Here is an 18,101-nt window from a genome sequence, read left to right as displayed (position 1 = left end):
ACTGAAAGTATAATTGTCTTTTGGTTCCCGGTACCTGGAATGCGCCTCCCCAGGCCCCGATTTCCCGACCTGCCTGGGAACCTTTGCTCCTTCTCACCTGACAGGCCACCCAGCTTACATTCCCAAATTGTTCCCAGAAACCCCAATCCTGCTCTTCCTTTGCTTTTCCCGGTAACAGGAATCCTCTAAAGTGCTGTGCAATTATGTTTGTGATTTCTTGTTTCCTCCCTGCCTCATAAAACCTACTCCACCTAAAGCAATGGTGTTTGTTTTGTCCATTAACTTATTTAGAACGGATTTCCATGGTGCCTGCAGCTAGTAGGTGCTGAACAGCCCTTTGATGATAACTGCAGGGGACGTGAGTGTACCCTGAGTCACCATCTGCTGGCCTCACCTTCAGTCACCTGAGCGCATAGCAATGACATTGGCCTTGGCCAACCTACCTTCAGTGACTGGAACCCCAGCTCAGAAGGGGAGGGGGAGCAACTCAAGAGTGCTTCAGGAGCCTTGCTGACGACATGATCGCTCCTCCCTCTGGGGAACAAACGCGGGACACTACATGTCCCAGAAGGCTTTGATCCTCACGTGGACTACATTTCCCAGAGGATGTAGCGGCCGCGCGAACCCCCGGGCCCTAGCCCCGCTCCTCGTGCCCCATGCATATATTTATCGCCGCCAGGTGTCCTGCCGGAGCGCGGGTATAGTGCCGAAGTCGCGCGGGCGGAGCGCGGAAGCCAGGCTGCTTTCCTGCGGCGGATTTCCGGAGTCTCGCGGTTGTGGAGCGCGGCGTCGGAGGCCGGGCCCTGGAGATCCCCGAGCCTGGGGAGGTGAGCGGCGCAGGGGCGGGGATTGCGGGAGGCGGGCGCGGGCCTCGGGAGGATGCGGGCGGGGAAGCGGCCGGGACCAGCTGAGAGGCGTTTGCAGGCGCGGTGGCCCCGCGGGCTCTCGACTGCCCCGCCGGCCGTCCGCGACGCCGCCTGGACGTGTGCGGTCGGCGCTCGGTCCCGGTTCGCCCCAGCGCAGCCTCCCGCCTCCTGAGCTCCGTCCCGGCGCGTTCCCTGCCCGCGCTGCCGGCTTGGAGCGGCCGCGGCCGCGGTCACGCGTGGGAAACGCGGTCCTCCCCGGGGAGCCAGGCGCCCGCCCCCCACGCCAGAGCGAGGACCAGAACCAGAACCAGGTCTTCCTTTTCTGCGGCCGGTCCCCGCCGGGCATGCGGAAACCACCGTTTACTTTTTGGGACGGTTTTTCTGAAGCCCTGGCAATTCATTCCTTTGCAGGAGGCAGAGAAATTGGGTGGACTAAGCTTGAGGCCGAGGAAAATTGTGACAGAGAAGACAGACTAGAGCCCCTGCTCAGAGTGCAGGATTGAAGTCCTGTGACATCTCACTGGCTGTGCCAATGGGTTCAGGTGACCCCACTCTTTTCAGTTCCCTGATCTTTAAAGTGGGGGCGCCAAGCAGTGTAAGGCAGTGCCTGGCATGGGGTGAGGCTCAGTGATGGAGAGTCCAGGGTCTGCTTCTACTCTTGCTCCTGGAGATTCCCTGAGCCAAGAAGAGTGGGAGCCTGGGTCAGCATGGGCCCAGCCCTGCCTTGGTCCTGTCCACTCCTAGCTTCTGACTTCCCTCTCTGAAGGTCCCTGGGGTCATTCTGGGGTGATGAAAAGGATTTGACAGCTGCCAATTCTGAAGGGCCTAAAGCAGAAAGGACTTCTTTCTGGTTCCTTTTTCTTCTCTCAGATCCAACCCCTGAGAGACACTGCAACCATTCTTGGGGGAAGAGCTCACATAGAGGACATGGCTCCTGAGCAAAGGAAATCACAGTCTCGGGTGAGCTCATTTCCATCTTGGTTCTTAGTGGATGGAGATGGAGTTTTTCCTGCCTGTTTGGAGTTCTCTATCCAATATAACCTTCACTAGGATTTGGAGGCTGTCTTTTTATGTAGAAGGAGTTGGTCCACCCTCATGGATGGGGTATTCTGTAGGGGATACTCACTCCCATGTCTAGTATTCACTCTTGTTCACTAATCTCAATCTGCTGTGTTACTACTAATTTGACATGTAGGACACAGGTGTTTTTTTTATCATTATGGACAGACAAACATGCACACCTGGGAAAATTCTTCTCTGGCTCTGCCATCTTCACTCATCCATGTCTCTCCCTGCCCCTGGCAAGAATGCTTTTCTTTTTCTCCTCCCCACTGAGCATCCTTGTGATGCCTCCCCCAGGCTTCGCAGACCCTAGTGTTTAGTTTTTTCTCCACTTCACTTATGGATCATGTGCTTTGCCTCTACCACTCTCGTGAAAAATAACTTTGACCTGCCATTTTCATCTTTATGTTGGGGGACTGGGTGTCTCTCCCAACCCTGCATCCAGGTGAGACGATGAGTAAACCTAGGATAGCAGGGGACCCAGTAGGAGAGGTGTCTTATTCAAGGAGCAAAGAGAAGACACCTCAGGGAGGCCCAGGCGGGTTTCATGAGCTGTCAGTGGGAGAGAAGTAGTGCACACAGTGGTCAGGAAGTAGAACTCTGAAATCAAACAGGTGGTTCTAATTCCTCTCCTCTGTTGCTGTGTGTGGGCTTTGGGCACATGACTCCATTCTTTGCGCATTAGCTCCCTCAACTATAAAATCAGTGCCTACCTCCTAGGGTAGATGAGAGAATGACATGAGTTAGTGCATGGAAAATGTGTAGCTCAGGGCCAGGCCTGTAGTAACCATTCAGCACATGGTTAAAGGATACTGTGCTAATAATCTTAATTTTGTGGATACTGCTAAGGGCTGCAGGTGTCACTCAATGGTAGAGTGCTTGCCTAGCATGTGCAAGGCCCTGAATTTGATCCCCGGCAATAAAACCAACCAACAACAAAACAGAAACTGCTTTACACTGTTTCACGGACCCAGAAAATACTTGTCCTGTCTCTACTCCTCTTCATCTCACACTGACGCTGAGTGTTTAGTGAGCCTCCAGCATGCACGGAATGCACTGACGGCTTTGTATTTGTTACTGCTTATTCTCACAACAGCATGGCAGTGTCCCTGCTATGGTTGGATCTTAAATTTCCTCCACAGGCCAGTGTGTTAAAGGCTTGGTTTTTGAGCCCATGGCATTATAGGAAGTTGGTGGGGCCAGGTGGGAGGAGGTTAGGTCATTGGGGTCTATGTCCTTGAAGGGGATGTTGGCCTTATCTTCTTTAGCTTCCCAGCCTTGAGGTGAACAGACTTCCTCTGCCTCACACAGCCACTGTTTTGTGCTGCTATAGCCCAGAAGCAACAGGGCCAACCAGTCATGAGCTGAAACCTCCAAAACTGAGCCAGCTGTGTGACTTGGGCGGAGTTCTAATCTTCTGTGTAACTTTGTTTTTTCTGTGTAAATGTAGACCATAGTAACACCTACATAGGATTATGGTGAAGACTAAACAGATTGTACTCAAAAGATTAGCATTCAATAACTGATTTCTATTTTAATGTTCATAATTTCTGTCCTCAAGCTTAAGGAAGCAGACAGTGTCTTGATTTATTCAACGTAGTCTTTACCAGTGAGTATTTAGGTGACTTCCTTTTTTTTTTTCACTGCTACATAACAATTTTATGCATTGTTGGTTACCATTTATGCAATGATTTGTGAATCAAAGAATACACACACTTCTAAGCCTTTTAATACGTATTACAAATCTTCATTAGAAGGATTATTCTAATTAACACACTAGTCACCTTAACCCCTTACAAATATGTCATGGTGACTAGCACAAGGCCACTGTATTAGTTAACATTCCATCACTGTGACAAAATATCTGAGATAATCAACTTAGGGGAAAATGTTCATTTTGGTTCATGGTTTCAGTCCAGAGTTTTTTGGTTTTATTGCCTTTTGGCCTATGCCAAGGCACTGCTCTTGGCAGATAGCGTGCAGCATAGCAAGCTGCTCACCTTAAGGTGACCAGGAAGCAATGTGCAGGAACTAAAGGAGCTTAGGCTCTATCTTCCTCATGGGCATACACCCTAACTTCTTCCACTAGGTTCTACCTCTAAAGGTTCCATCACCACCCAGGCCCAGTAGTGCCATAGGCTGGGGACCAAACCTTTAATGCACAGAACTTTGGGGGATATTCTATATCCAAACTATAACAGCTGTTTCATACTTATGCTGCACAGTGTGTATTTGTCATTGGTCAAATATTCATTAAACAAATGACCTAGACCCATTAGCACCTTGAAAGTCATGAGCACCATTTCATGGTACCCTGTCCACCTCCCCTACTGTGTGATGGTTGGTTCTGGGTGAGCTGGAATGGCTTGTCTTTGCAGGTGTCAGTGACATTTGAGGACATAGCTGCGTGCTTTACTCGGAATGAGTGGAGAAAGCTGGATGCTTTTCAGAGAAGCTTTTACTGGGAGATGATGCTGTAGAACTATAGTTCCTGGCCACACTGGGTAAGGAAATTACCCCTGTAGATACAGAATTCAGAAATGGGAGCTGTCAGCACCTCCTTCCCTGAAGAAAAGCTGTGGGTCATCATAAGAGTTTTGCTGAGTGTTGCCTTCTGGTTATATCAATCAGAGCTGTGTAAATAAATACTGAAAGCATGCAATGTATAGTCATGGAATTGACATGTATAGAAATGGAGGAGGTGATGTTGATAGTCGTCCCCTTTCCTCCATAAGATTACACATTAGAAGTTTCTTCATGGTTCAGGCATCATTACCCTGGCTGTAATTGTTCTGTGGTTTGTTTTTTCATCTCTCAGCAGAGAACTGCATTTAGCCTCTGGACTTAGGTTTCCCACTCGTCTTTTTAAGAAGTTAGCAAACTTTTTCTATAAAGGGCCAGGTAATAAATATTTTAGGCTTTGCAGGGCACATGCGATCTCTGTGACTTATTTCTCTTAGTCTTTATGGTTTTTAAATGTTTTATTTATTTGTCTGTGAATAAAACTCCCATTTACCAGACCAAAGGTGATCTCCCTGTTGGAGCAAGGTGAAGATCACTGGAAGGCAGAGAAGGAAAGGTTTGGAGATTCTGCTCTTGGTGAGTGAGTGGGTGCACCAGCCTGGCTAAAAGTGTGTGATTTAGTGTGTTGGTGGGGAAACTTCTTCAGATTTGTTAGTGCTCCAGAAGTGTCCAGGGACATGAGTGTGGTGGTACATGCCTGCTACCAAGAAACATGGTGTATTTAAGGGATTGCAAGTAATTCATTCTGGCTGAAGCTCAGGGTATGTATAGGAAAATGATACTAGAAAGGAAATGAGATTGGAAGACTATATAAGGGTCATATCGTAAGGGCTTCAGTGCAGTTCTAAGAGTGTTGAATAATCCTATGGATGGCTGGAAATATTTGAGAATTTTTTATTAAAGCATTATATAATTCCTGATAGTTGACAAAAGCAAACTTCCTTTTGGTGGTAGGATCTTATTGCATTTATTGATTTCTTGTGGAAGTGTTAGAGAAAGTGCTTCATTCATGCTATGCAAATGTAGTTAAAGAGGAGATCTTTCTCAGTAAGTATTTTGGAGTCTGTTTGAAGAATACCATACGACCAACATCTTTTTAAGATTAGAGAATAAAATGGGTATGCCAGTTTTCACATTGAAAACTCAGTGTCTGTAAGGAAATATCATTAAGAGTTGAAAAACAGAGAAATAGAACGGTTTTTTGAAAACCATTTTTATTGAACTGGGTGTGATGACACACGCCTGTAATCTATCACTCAGGAGACTGAGGCACGAGGATCTTGGGTTCAAGGCTAGCCTGAGCTGCATAGTGAGATCCTGTATCAAAAAATGATAATAATTATGCCTGCTGTTTAGCCCTTACATTTCAGAGAGCATATACATTTTTTATCATCACAAATAACACTAAGAGAGAGGTCATCCAAAGAAATACTGTTATTCCCATTTTACAGATATGAAGACAAATGTAAGCTGAGTGACTTCACAAACACCACTAAGTGAGTGGTAATGCTTGCATAAAACCCAGGCCTTTGATATGGTTATTCTTTCACTGGGCCATCACTGCCTCCAGGGAAAAGGGAACAAGAAGATAAGATTTAATGCCAACCTTTAAGAGCTTGTATGTTGGTGTATTTTTCTGGCATAGTCTGTAGGCGGTTCCTGTTGCTGTGGAACTTATGAGGGCTTACTCTCTTTCACCCCAAAGTTGCAATGGAGACAACATTTTGTGGCTTTTAAGTGGTTGGTAGTTTTCTGCAGTGTAGCCGTCTCTCTGTTGAATTAAAAGCAAAAAACATCTGTTCTTTTGAAGTGGCCTTTCTGAGTTCCTTTAATCTTGTAGCTTTTAATGTCTTTTGAAGTCTTCTTTAAGTTGGAGACTTGCCTATTACAAAGGCTTTGCTCCTTCCAGTCTCACCTCTTTTTTTTTTTTTTTATGGCAGTACTGGGGTTTGAATCAGGACCCCACACTTGCAGGTGCTCTTACCACTTAAGCCATCCCTCCAGCCCCTCTGGCTTACCTCCTGAGTTGCAGGTTTTTTGAATTTGGCAAGTGTTACATGCTTTTTACTGAATTGAAAGCCTATCTTTATAAAAGAAGTTTATAAAATAGCATCTCACATTTTAATAGAATTTGGTTGAAAAGTTTTAGTTAAATAGTCCGCTAGGGCTAACTTAATTTGTCACTTTCAGAAAAATGTTTTCCCTAAGTTGTGAAATACAATCTTCATATAGAAAAGTCAATAAAACACAAATATGTAGGTTATCAAATAATTATAAAGAAACACCTTAGTCAGTACTGCTTAGGTCAAGAAATCGATACTGCCAGGAACCCTTCTCATCCAATTTCCAACCTTTCCTGTCCTGGAGAAAACACTCTTCTTAGTTATGGCAGGCACAGCCTCATTTTTCTTTTAATGTGTAAACAGTGTAAGATAACTTACATGTTACCTACACCCAGTCTGTGAATAATGCTTATCTTATGGTTTTGGTGTGTATGGACCCAGTAAGTAAATTTAAACTCAATCCTGTTAAATGTATTTAATGAGGTCTTTTTCTTTGTTCAGTTGGGACCACCACAACCTCCAGGGTACCTCTTCCTATTTGATGTGTCTCACACTGCAGTTGAAACTGGATACTTGAATTCAATTTGCCAGAGTTTGTCAGACAATCTGGATTTGTAAGTGACTCAATTCAACTTAAATGTGAAACTGTTTGCAAAATGAATAATTAACTTTCAGGTACAAAGAAAACTATAATTATGTTCTAAAAGTCCACTTAAATCAGTGAAATCTTAGATCTTGCTTTTCTTAGAAACATTATTTTCAAGTCTGTGATAAATAGGAAAAATAATGTAGTGAACCTCTAGGTATTTACCCTCCATCTTCAGCATTCTGCTTTTTTTTTTGGGGGGGAGGTGGATTATTGGGGGTGTAACTGCAGTTTGCATCCGGGGCTTCAAGCTTGCAAGGCAAATGCTCTACCTCTTGAGCCACACATCCAGTGCATTTTTCTCTGGTTATTTTGGAGATGGAGTCTCTCAAACTGTGATCCTCCCTAATGTCACCCTCCCAAGTGTCTAGGATTAGCCACTGGAATCCTGCATTTTGCTGTTTTTGCTTCATCTCACTCTCCCTCTCTACACACACTTCCTCTGGCTCTGAGTATTTTAAAGCACGTCTCAGACATCATTATCACTTTACCTATACATGCTTCAATACATTTAATCCTAACTTCAAAACTAGTATCACACTAGGCAAAAAGTAGCAATAATTCCATCATGTTTAATACCCGTTTTACTTTTTTGGTTCCTAGTTGTCTCAAAAAAAAATCATTTTACGATAGCCTCATTTTACCATAGCCCTTTGGAATAAAGTTCCAAATAGTGTGCACACATTGCATTTGGTTGTTATAACTCTTTAAGTCTCTTAAAATAACTGTTTTAAATGTTGTTTGGACTCTTAGTATAATCCATGTGAAGTAGTGTGACTGTTCAATGTAAGGAAGTACAGTGCTCTTGTATGATACAGAGGAAGGTGTAGACCAAATCTCATCACAAGTAGAGTGACTCCCTCACCTGGGGAATAAGACATCCTCATTCCTGCCAACACTTGTATTTCTCATGTTGTAGATTGCATGGGGGTTGATGTTGATGAGCTGGCCCATTGATTCAACCCAAGCATGATCAGTAAGATGAAAAGCTAGTTGCTTTCCCCTTTAAGCAACCATGTTTTCACATTTGTGTTCTTTAAAGGAGTGCTTTTGGTCTTCTTTGTTCTTAAGGAATTACTTTAAGTAATATAAAAAGGTTTGTACACATTTTTTAAAAGATGCACTACCTAAATTTATGCTACATTTTAGAGATGATATGTGATAGTTTTTGTTTGTGGTGTTAGGGATTGAACCCAGGGCCTTGCACCTGCTGAACAAGTGCTTTACCAGTGAGTTACATCCCTATTTCCGGATGCATTCTTTAGAAAATCACTTCAAATTGCCTGAAAAGTTTTGTACATATTTTTAGTTTTTTACATGCTACTTCCTAAGTAATTACATACAACTTACGTTATATGGAAGTAATAGTTTTTGAATTTCTATATTGTTTTAGTCTTTCATTGACTATTTAGCTTATGTGTAGTGTCTTCCCTTGGGGAGGATATGCTTTCATGGTAGAGGAACATTGGCTGGCTTACAGATTCGTTTGTTGGGCCACTTTCCATAACACTAAATTAGATGTTTGCTTGTAAGCTTAGCAGATATTTCATATGTATGTATATGGAAAAACTTGACAAAACATGCTTCTCAATTTGTGTAGGCTTCCTGGCAATACTAGAACAAGAATTAACTTCATAACATTTGCCAGCAGACTTCATTTCTGTAGCCTTCAAAGTCTCTCCCAAATGAAGATGTTGATAGTTTCAGGCATTGAAGGTATGTGTTTTATACTTACATTTATTAAACTGTCTCAGGAATTTTCCATTTTAGAAATATTTGAATTATTTCATGATCATTTGGCAAATTAGTGTATATGGTATGAGTCTATTCTATGAAGGGAAATTTTGACTATAAAGTCACTAGATTGTTGCAGTTATAAGAGTCTTTCAGTGCAATCTCTCTCTCTTTAGAAAAGAGGAAACAAAAACAAGTTAATGTTAGAATTCAGATTAAATTTAGGACTCTTTTTTCCTTCTCATTCATTTACGAAGTGTGTTGAGGGCTGGGAATGTAGAGCACTTGCCGAGCACATACAAGACTCTTTTTTGTGTTCAGCCTGGCACCAGGTTCACGCCTTTAATCCTAGCTACTTGGGAGGCTATCCCAGGCACATAGTTTGCCAGACCACATCTCAACATATAGCTGGACTCAGTGATACACACCTGTCATCCCAGCAACAGTGGGAACCCTAAATAGGATGACAGCTGTCCTACCAGCCTGGGCAAAGATTGAGACCCTATCTCCAAAGTAACCAGAGCAAAAAGGGCTGGAGGCATTTCTCAAGTGGTAGAGGATCTGCCTTGCAGCCTTGCAAGTACAAAGCCTTGAGTTTATAATGGGAGTATGGCTTGAGGAGTACAGCACTTGCCTAGCAAGCATTAGGCCCCAAGTTCAAACCCTCGTGCCACCAAAAAAAAGAGACTGAGTTCAATCCCAGTGGCAAAGAAGCAAAGCCAACAACATAAGCATTTGAGGATGCACATGGAGTTGCTAAAGTTGTATAGTAAACTTAGAAATAAACAATGTATATGCCAATCGATTGTGGTTTTTTCCCTCACATTGTTCAGTTGATTTTTGACAGCAGTGTCAAGACCATTCATGGGGGAAATGATGGTCTTTTCAACAAATGATTGTGGAAACTAGACATGCAAAAGAGTGACGTTGGATGCATACCTTGTACCATTTAAAGAAAATTAAAAATGGATTAGAGACTGAACTTAAGAGCTTAAAATATAAAACATAGGGGAAGTCTTCATGACATCCTAGAGATGACACCAAAAGCATAAGCAGTAGAGGAGAAAGACACCTACTTGGATTTTATCAGTATTAGAAACTTTTGTGCACAGGGTGTAATGATGCATTACACCTGTCCTCCTAGCTATGTGGAAAGAAGAAGCAGAAAGATCATGAGTTTGAGGCCAGCCTGGGCAAAGTTAGTGAGGCCTAACTCAAAATAAAATTCATGTGGTACGGCACTTTGCCTGGCATGTGCAAGGCTCTTGGTTCGGTCCTGAGTACCTAAAAACAACAGCCTTTTGTTGCTTGAGATGTGGCTCAGTATTAGAGAGCATGCCAGCATGCACAGAGCCTTGGGGTCCATGCCCAGTATTGCAAAAGAAAAACAGAACAGCACAAGCTTTTGTACATCAGAAGACACTATTTAGAGAGAGAGAAAGCAGCCCACAGAATGGGAGAAAACTTTGCAAATGATATATTTAATATGGAATTTGATATGCACAACACATAAAGAACTGTGTCTCAAAACAAAAAAATTATTGAAAACTGGGTAGACAACTGGACTAGACGTTTTTCCATAAAAGATATACAAATGGACAATAAGGACATGAAAAATGATCAACATCTTTAATCATTAGGGAAATGTAAGTCAAAATCACATTGAGAGCTGGGATGTAGCTCAGTGTTAAGAGTGCTTATTTGCATCTTAGAAGCTCTGACTTCAATCCTCACAACAAAAAACAAAACAAAAATCTTCCTATGTATCATTTGTCACCAAAAGATTTTTTTTTTTAAATCCAAAACTCACAATGTGTTAACTTCACATCATCAGAAGGATGTCTAGTTTTTAAGAATGGGAAAAAAACAAAACAAAACAAGTATTGGCAAAGTGTGGCAATGGTGCAATCCCTGTGCATTGATGATGGGAGTAGAAAATGGAAAACAGTTCCTTAGAGTTATCATAAAATTAGAGTATAATTTCCTAATTCCACTTCTTATTTTGTACCTGAAAAAAATAAAGCAGAGACCATTCTTCATCCATAGCAACATTATTCAGAATAGTCAAAAGCTGGAAGCACTCCATGTAGCCATCAATAAGTGAATGAATAAGCAAAATATGGTGCAAACATGTAATAGAATATTATTCAGCCTTAAAAAGGAATAAATTTCTGATAACATGATACAACACGGATGAAGCTGAAAGAGTTTATACTAAGTGAAGTAAGCCTGACATAAAAGGAAAAATGTAACCTATGATTCTACTTATATGAGGTATGCAGAAGGAACAAATTCATGAGAGACAGAAAATAAGGTGGAGATTACTAGGAGCTGGAGGGAAAGGGAACAATGGTATTGTGAGTGGGTACAGAGTTTCTGTATGGAATGATGAACGGTTTCTGAAAATAGATAATGATGATTATACAGCATTGTGATACATCAAATGCCACTGAATTGTACACTTAAAAATAGTTAAGATGATGAATTTTATATATTGTGTATATTTTATCACATAAAAAAATTAACTTGGGCTTAGGATTTAGTTCAGAGGTTCAGCACTTACCTATCTTGCATGAGGCCATGGGTTTAATACTTTGCACTCCAAAAAGTAAAAGATTTAATAGTTACTGAAACTGGATCATAGAGCCTAGTGTTAGACTAAAAGTTTAAAAGTTTTAGGGGAAAACATAGGAATGAATCTTGGATTCCTGATACAGCATTAAAAGTATTGTTAGCAAAAGGAAAAAAGTATATAAATTGGGCTTCTTCAAAATTAAAGAGGTTTGTGCTCATAGAACACCATCAAGAAGCCAGGTGTGGTGGTGTAGCCTGAAGTCCCAGTACTCAGGTGGAGACAGGAAGATCACACATTCAATGACGACTTGGCCTACGCAGTGAGACCCTCTCTCAAGAAAACAAACAAAAATAAAATCAAGAAAGTGAGAAAACACACTGGGAGTGTAGGTCAGTGGTAGAGCATTTGCCTGGCATGTGCAAGGCCCCAGATTTAATCCCAAGTGCCACAAAAAATAAAGTGGAAAGACAGCCCACAGAATGGGAGAAGATATTTGCAAATCATATCTGATACCTAGATTTCCTAAATAGTTTCTACAGTTTAACAATAAAAAAATAGCCCAATCAATGCTTGGGTAAAGGATTTGAATACACAATGTGTGATAGTCAGTATGCTTAGGACTGGAGATGTAGCTCAGTGGTAGAGCATGTACCTAGCTTGTACAAGGCTCTGTGGTTCATTCCCCAGCACTTCCAAAAATATCCACAGACATACTTGACAAATACTCTACATCCTGACTACCAGGCAAATACGATGAAATGTGGCCTCATTGCAAGTAGGGTGGCTAAGATTCAAGAGGGGGACAGTAGCAAGTACTGGCGAGGATGTGGAGACATTGGGATCCTCATACACTGCTAGGAGAACGTGAAATGGAGCAGCCATGGTGGAAAACAGTCTGGCAGTTCCTCACAGTAAACAGAGTTACCATGTGATCCAGCAGTTCCACTCAGTAGATACATATGCAAGAACGTTGACAGCATGTCTGTAAAAATTAATATGTGAACGTGCATAGTAGGAACCAAAAAGTGGAAACTACTCAATTGTCATCTTATGAATAGATAAACAAAATGTGGTCTCGTCCTTCAATGGGATGTGATTCAGATGAATCTTAAACATTTGCTGACAGAATGGAGTCAATCACAGACGACCACATAGAGCGTTGTCCTCTTTATGTGAAATGTCAGAACATACAACTCCACAGGGACAGAAACCAGATTAGCTACCAAGAACCTGGGGGAAGGGAACTGGGAGTAACTGTGAGTGGTTACAGTGTTTCTTGTTCAGGCAGTGAAAAAGATCTGTAATTACATGAGATGGTGGTTGTACAACTTTGGGAATATGTCACAAATCTGAGAAGTGTTTTTTGTTGTTTCTGCAACAAAACAAAGCCCATCCCATGCCTTTGTGCATGCTAGACTTGTGCTCTGTCACTGAACTACATCCCCAGCCCAGAACTGTACTCTTTATGAGGATAAGCTTTCTGATATATGAATTAAATCTCGATAAAGCCATTTGTGTGTGTCGTGTTAATTGCCTTTTAAAATCTTTATTCATGTCCCTCCTTCTCCCTTTCCTCCTTCCTTTCTCTGTTTGCCTTTTTAAATGCCAATAGTGAGTCTTTGGCTGACTTGCAGGGCCAGCCATAAAAGGAAAGGTAGAGCAAGGTGCCAAATTGCTGTCTTTACATTAAGAAGCAGAGCAGTGTACAAACCATTCTGTAGTGCTTTACAGATCAGTATTTTCTACCTGGAAGGCTGCATATTTTTTACAATACAGCAGACAAGAAGCAGATGCAAATGTACCTGAGTCAGTGTTCCTTTGGTGGCTCTCTGGACCTTTGTAGGTAGTGCTGCAATAGTGGAAAGATAGCTTTAAGTTAATTGTGTTATTGTCAGTGTGTTTGCTATATATTTAACAAGGAAATTTTGTTGAAAATATTTCCTTATTCTTTCAGATATTTATATACCTATGCTAGAGAACTTACTAGTAAAGAGGTAAGGCACATATGTCTATCTGCCATGGTTCATTTAAATATTAAAAGCATAGTTAATTTTGCCTCTTTCCTTGACATTTCTAGGATATATAGCATTTTATATCTGCTCTTTAAGTTCCCTAGATGAACAATTTTTTTTTTGGTAATACCTGGGCTTGAATTCAGGGCCTAAACTGTGAGCCACTATTTTTGTGGTGGGTTTTTTTTGGATACAGTCTCTAAAACTATTTGCCTGGGCTGGCTTTGAACCATGATGCTCCTGATCTCTGCCTCTTGAGTAGCTAGGATTACAGGTGTGAGCCACTAGCGCCTGGCTGACATTTATTTTTTGATAGTAAAAAGTGCTCATAGAAAATACTTTTGTTTCTTTTTTTTTTTTCCTTTTTAAAAATTTTCAGTGCTACTGGGATCAAACCCAAAGGCTTGTTCATGCTAGGCAATGGTTCTACCATTGAGTTATATCTCTAGCCCTGAAGAGGAAGATAGCCTTGAAACAGGGTTGTAAAACATGGTAAGCTGTCAATTAAAAGCTGTAACCTCAGGCAGAGCTGTAAAACATGAGGAATTGCCCATTAGAGCCATGCAAAAAGTTCAAGATCGAGGTAAAGGGCACCATGCACAGAGTAAACACTCATTCCCCCATTCCTTTGTCTCCATTTGTAAATAAACTTTCCAAAGCAGGACTCTCTTGCTGTTCTTATCTAAACTTTAGGTCTCTAATCCACTACTAGCCCCTAATTGATGGGAGAGCGCATTCCTTGTAACCTGATGCCCTGCACTGTCTTTTAAATATCCTGTGACTCCTTTGTTTAGTGCTCAGACACAGGTACACGTCTGAGCCCACTGGTGTAAAAATGAAATCTGAGTTCTCCACTTTTCCTAGTGTCGCTTGGTTTCTCCTCTGACTTTATTGCCGCAATAGCCCTAGGAAGTTCATAGAAAATTCTTAAGCAGCACATTAAAATTTAAAAAAAAATTTTGTTGTTGTTGTACTGGGGGTACATTGTGACATTTACAAAAGTTCTTATAATATATCATAGTTGAATTCATGCCTTCTATCATTCTCCTTTATCCCATCCCCACCCCCATCCCTAGAATAGTTTCAGCAGGTCTTATTTTTCATTCTTATGAAGTACATGCATCTTTTTTGGTCTGTTGAGACAGGGACTCATTAAGTAGCCCAGGCTGGCCTTGAACTCCCTGTTCTCCTTCCTTAGCCTCCCAGTTGCTGGGCCTATAAGTATGTAGCACCACACCTGGCCTACACATGCTTCTTAGTAAAAAAGTCAAATAGCATAAAAATGCAAAAGGATTGAGTAGAATACCCAGAGATAATTATTCTTAACATATGTAGGCCTGGGTGTGTTTTTCGAGTTGCAGAAGGACTACCTAGCAGGGGTGAAGCCCTGAGTGGAAACCCCAATAATGCCACAAAAAAACAAAACAAAAACCCAAACTGAAAGGAACATACGTAGATATCATAGAAAATCATTTTCTTTGTATCTTTCTTTTATTTATTGTTTTCAGTGCTTCTGGGAATCAAACCCAAGCTTCGCTCATGCCAGGCAAGTCATATCCTTAGCCCTAAAAAGTTCTTTTGAGACAGCATCTGTTTATGTGGCCCAGTTTAGCCTTCAACTCACTGTCCTCCTTCCTTAGCCTCCCAATTGCTGGACCTACAGGTATAGGTCACCATGCCTGGCCAGTACATGCTTCTTAATGTAAAAAATCAAATAGTGTAACAAAGCAAAAGGATTGCATAGAATGGCCTAGGCATAATTGCTATTAGCATATTTAATGGCAGATTTTACGTTATAATTGTTATGCATATATGCATGTTTTTACCTTTTTTGATAATTTAATGATTTACATTTTCTCTATTTTTTTATTATTCATAGGAAATACACCTGATTCCATTTCCTGATTTCTGTAAGAAATTAGCCTTTGATTCTTCTGGTCATCAGGTAGCTGTTGATTTATTCCTTCTCAGTGGACAGTATTCCACTTCTCTGGGTAAGTTCTTCATGATTTTTTCTTTTCTTAGTCAATGGCAAAATGACATTTATATGATATTATTCTAAGTAGAAGGCAATATAAAAGGATTTATTTCCTTGGGAGAGTTAATCAGTCAGGTTTTGTTTAGTCTTTGTTTTCATTTTGTGAAACAGAATCTAGCTATGTTGCTCATGCTGGTCTCAAATTCTTGGACTCTGTGCCCACCACTGTCCTGTAGCTGGGGGCTACAAATGTGTGCCATCGCCTCCTGCTAATCACTTTAATCTATTACAAACCTATAGTTGTCTACTCTAATTTAGTAGGAGAGAAATAGAAATGTTTCTATATCACTGTGTAAAGAAAGGAATGTGTTATTATTTTTGAAAGGGCCTTGAGAAGTTAGAGGAAAACTGAGTGAAATGCCTGCAGTTGCTTTGGTGTAGTAATAGTAGTTAACAGCATTATTTGAGAGTAATTTCATGTCTGAAAGTAGAATAATGAGACCCTTTAAAAATTGTTTAAAAGTTGGGAAAGGGGGCAAGAAGGAGTAATAGTGGGGGCAAACTGATCAAAAATACATTATATGGATGTTTGGAAATATCACAGCAAAACCCCTTGTATAATTGTATAAGCTAGAAAAAAGGCAGGAAAAAAAAGAAAAATGCTGGTTTATTACGCTTAACATCTCAGCTGGTGAGACAGCATTGCACATTCATACAGTAAGCAGCCAGTACAAGCCTGGATAGAAATAAATACAGAAATACAGAGAGAAATTAAAACAAAAGCCTCTGTGCCTAGAGCCTGAGGCAGCTGGATCACAAGTTCAAGGCTAGCCTGAGCTATGAAGCAAGACACTGTCTCAGAAGAATATTAAAAATTTTAAAAATATGTAAGTAGTGTGTGTTGTTTTGCAGGTTGTCTTTTTTAGTACTCAGCAGGTAGCGTCTGTTACTATCCATCTTACCATCATCAGCACAGTCCAGTCCAAGTACAGAAATTACAGAAGGAACTGCGGAGGTACCTCACTCCGAAGATTGGCTTTGAGGCAGTTATGAGGATTCGGTGCACTAAAGGTGAGGACACTATTTTTCCACATAGGAATAAATATTGTTTTTTAATACCAGTAAGTATACATGTTTTCACATAGTCTTATCTTAAAGGATTTATCCTGCTAAGATTCATTGCTGACTCTAATACGCAATTACAGAATATGCAATTAAGAAGTGAGAGGAAACAATTTGTCTCCGAGTTACTGTATTAAAAAATACTGAGCTATACACTTTAAAATGGTGAATTTTATCATAAGTGAATTATCTGTTTTTTAAACAAAGGAGACCATGTTTCAAAGGAAAATAAAACTATGTTACTGATGTTTTTTAATTCAACTTATTGAACAGTAGTTGATTTTTGATAGGAGGTGATGGTATGTTGTCTTTGTAGTCTCAAACTTGCTCACCCTCCAGAAGAGCTGGGACTACAGCTGTGTGTCACCATGCCTGGCTGTTTTTTTTGCTCATGGATGTTTGAACCCAGGGCCTTGTGTTTGCTAGGTAATTGCTGTATCACCTGAGCCATGCCTCTAGCCCTCTTTTTGTTTTAATTAAACATTTATTTTTTTTCAAATCCTGGTAAAATATTCATAATATAAATTGGTCATATAAACCTTTTAAAATTAATTAGTTAATTGGTTTTTTGAAGTAGGGTCTCACTATGTAGCCCAGGCTAGCCTCAAACTCGTGATTCTACTGCCTCAGTATTCTGGATGCTTTAAAAAAATTTTTTTTTGTTTTTTGCTATGGTAGGAATTGAATCCAGTACCTACATGCCTGTATGCAGTCTGCAACTGAGCTACACCTCAGCCCTCTAACTTTCCTTTTTCCTTTGAATGTATGAGGGTTTCAAGTCAGGGCCTTGCACTTACCAGGCAGGCACTCTGCCTACCACTGAGCTACACCTCTACCCCTTAACCTTTTCTTTTTTGTTGGTTGTACTAAGATTTGAACTCAGTGCCTTGTGCTTGTCACACAGGCTTGTGACCCATGCCTCCAGCCCTCCTATTCATTTTTAATTGCATAGCTCAAGTGGCCTCATTATTATCTCCCATCTCCAAAAGAAGGGCATCTTTTAATTTCTGCTTTACTTGGTTTTTGTTTTTCCACATTGTCAGCCTGGTTCTAAGTCTTAATTCCTATGACAGTGTTTTTGCTCCATAAGTGGGTGTGAGGCAGTCATTTTTAAGGTAAAACATTACATGAAATGTACAGAAAAAAAAGATAAGGATCTACTAATGTAGCGAATGTATTTTAAAATCTGTTGGTCAAGCTATTTGCCTGTATGACATTTGTTCTCTATTGCCCCTCACTATAATAATGTGAACTCGTTGAATTCATTTGTTCAATCTAATGATGGTACTGGAGATTGAATCCAGGCCTCATAGACACTAAGTGTGTGCTGTACCACCGAGCTACACACCAAGCCCCACTGCATTTATACTTTAAAGGGCATATTGGATCCCATTCATTTATTCAAGATTTGCAGACTCCAAAAATGTTTTTTTTTTTTTGTAGATATTGGCTGTTAATTAGGGGAAGTTTACATCTTAAAAGTGCATAAGACTTTTTCTATTTTTTCATAAAGAGCCTGG

General features: G+C 40.8%; 1 long non-coding RNA gene across 2 annotated transcripts in view; it reads left to right on the top strand.

The window, feature by feature from the left end:
- The first annotated feature begins 586 nt into the window (after positions 1 to 586).
- The window catches only part of LOC109674251 (uncharacterized), a 36,774-nt gene continuing 19,259 nt past the window's right edge, over positions 587 to 18,101 (top strand). The window contains exons 1-9 of one of the 2 annotated variants that reach the window (XR_012442510.1): positions 587 to 827; positions 1,278 to 1,408; positions 1,737 to 1,826; positions 4,307 to 4,432; positions 4,948 to 5,027; positions 7,016 to 7,128; positions 8,761 to 8,876; positions 15,361 to 15,475; positions 16,372 to 16,530. This is a non-coding gene — a long non-coding RNA (uncharacterized lncRNA). Of the gene's footprint in view, positions 828 to 871; positions 1,178 to 1,277; positions 1,409 to 1,736; positions 1,827 to 4,306; positions 4,433 to 4,947; positions 5,028 to 7,015; positions 7,129 to 8,760; positions 8,877 to 15,360; positions 15,476 to 16,371; positions 16,531 to 18,101 lie in introns of those variants that run through there. The other variant, XR_012442511.1, reaches the window with a different exon arrangement.

This window comes from Castor canadensis, chromosome 16, assembly GCF_047511655.1.
Source record: "Castor canadensis chromosome 16, mCasCan1.hap1v2, whole genome shotgun sequence".
Lineage (NCBI taxonomy): Eukaryota > Metazoa > Chordata > Mammalia > Rodentia > Castoridae > Castor > Castor canadensis.
The sequence above is the reverse complement of the archived record's forward strand: the minus strand, read 5'-3'. Positions and strand labels throughout refer to the sequence as shown.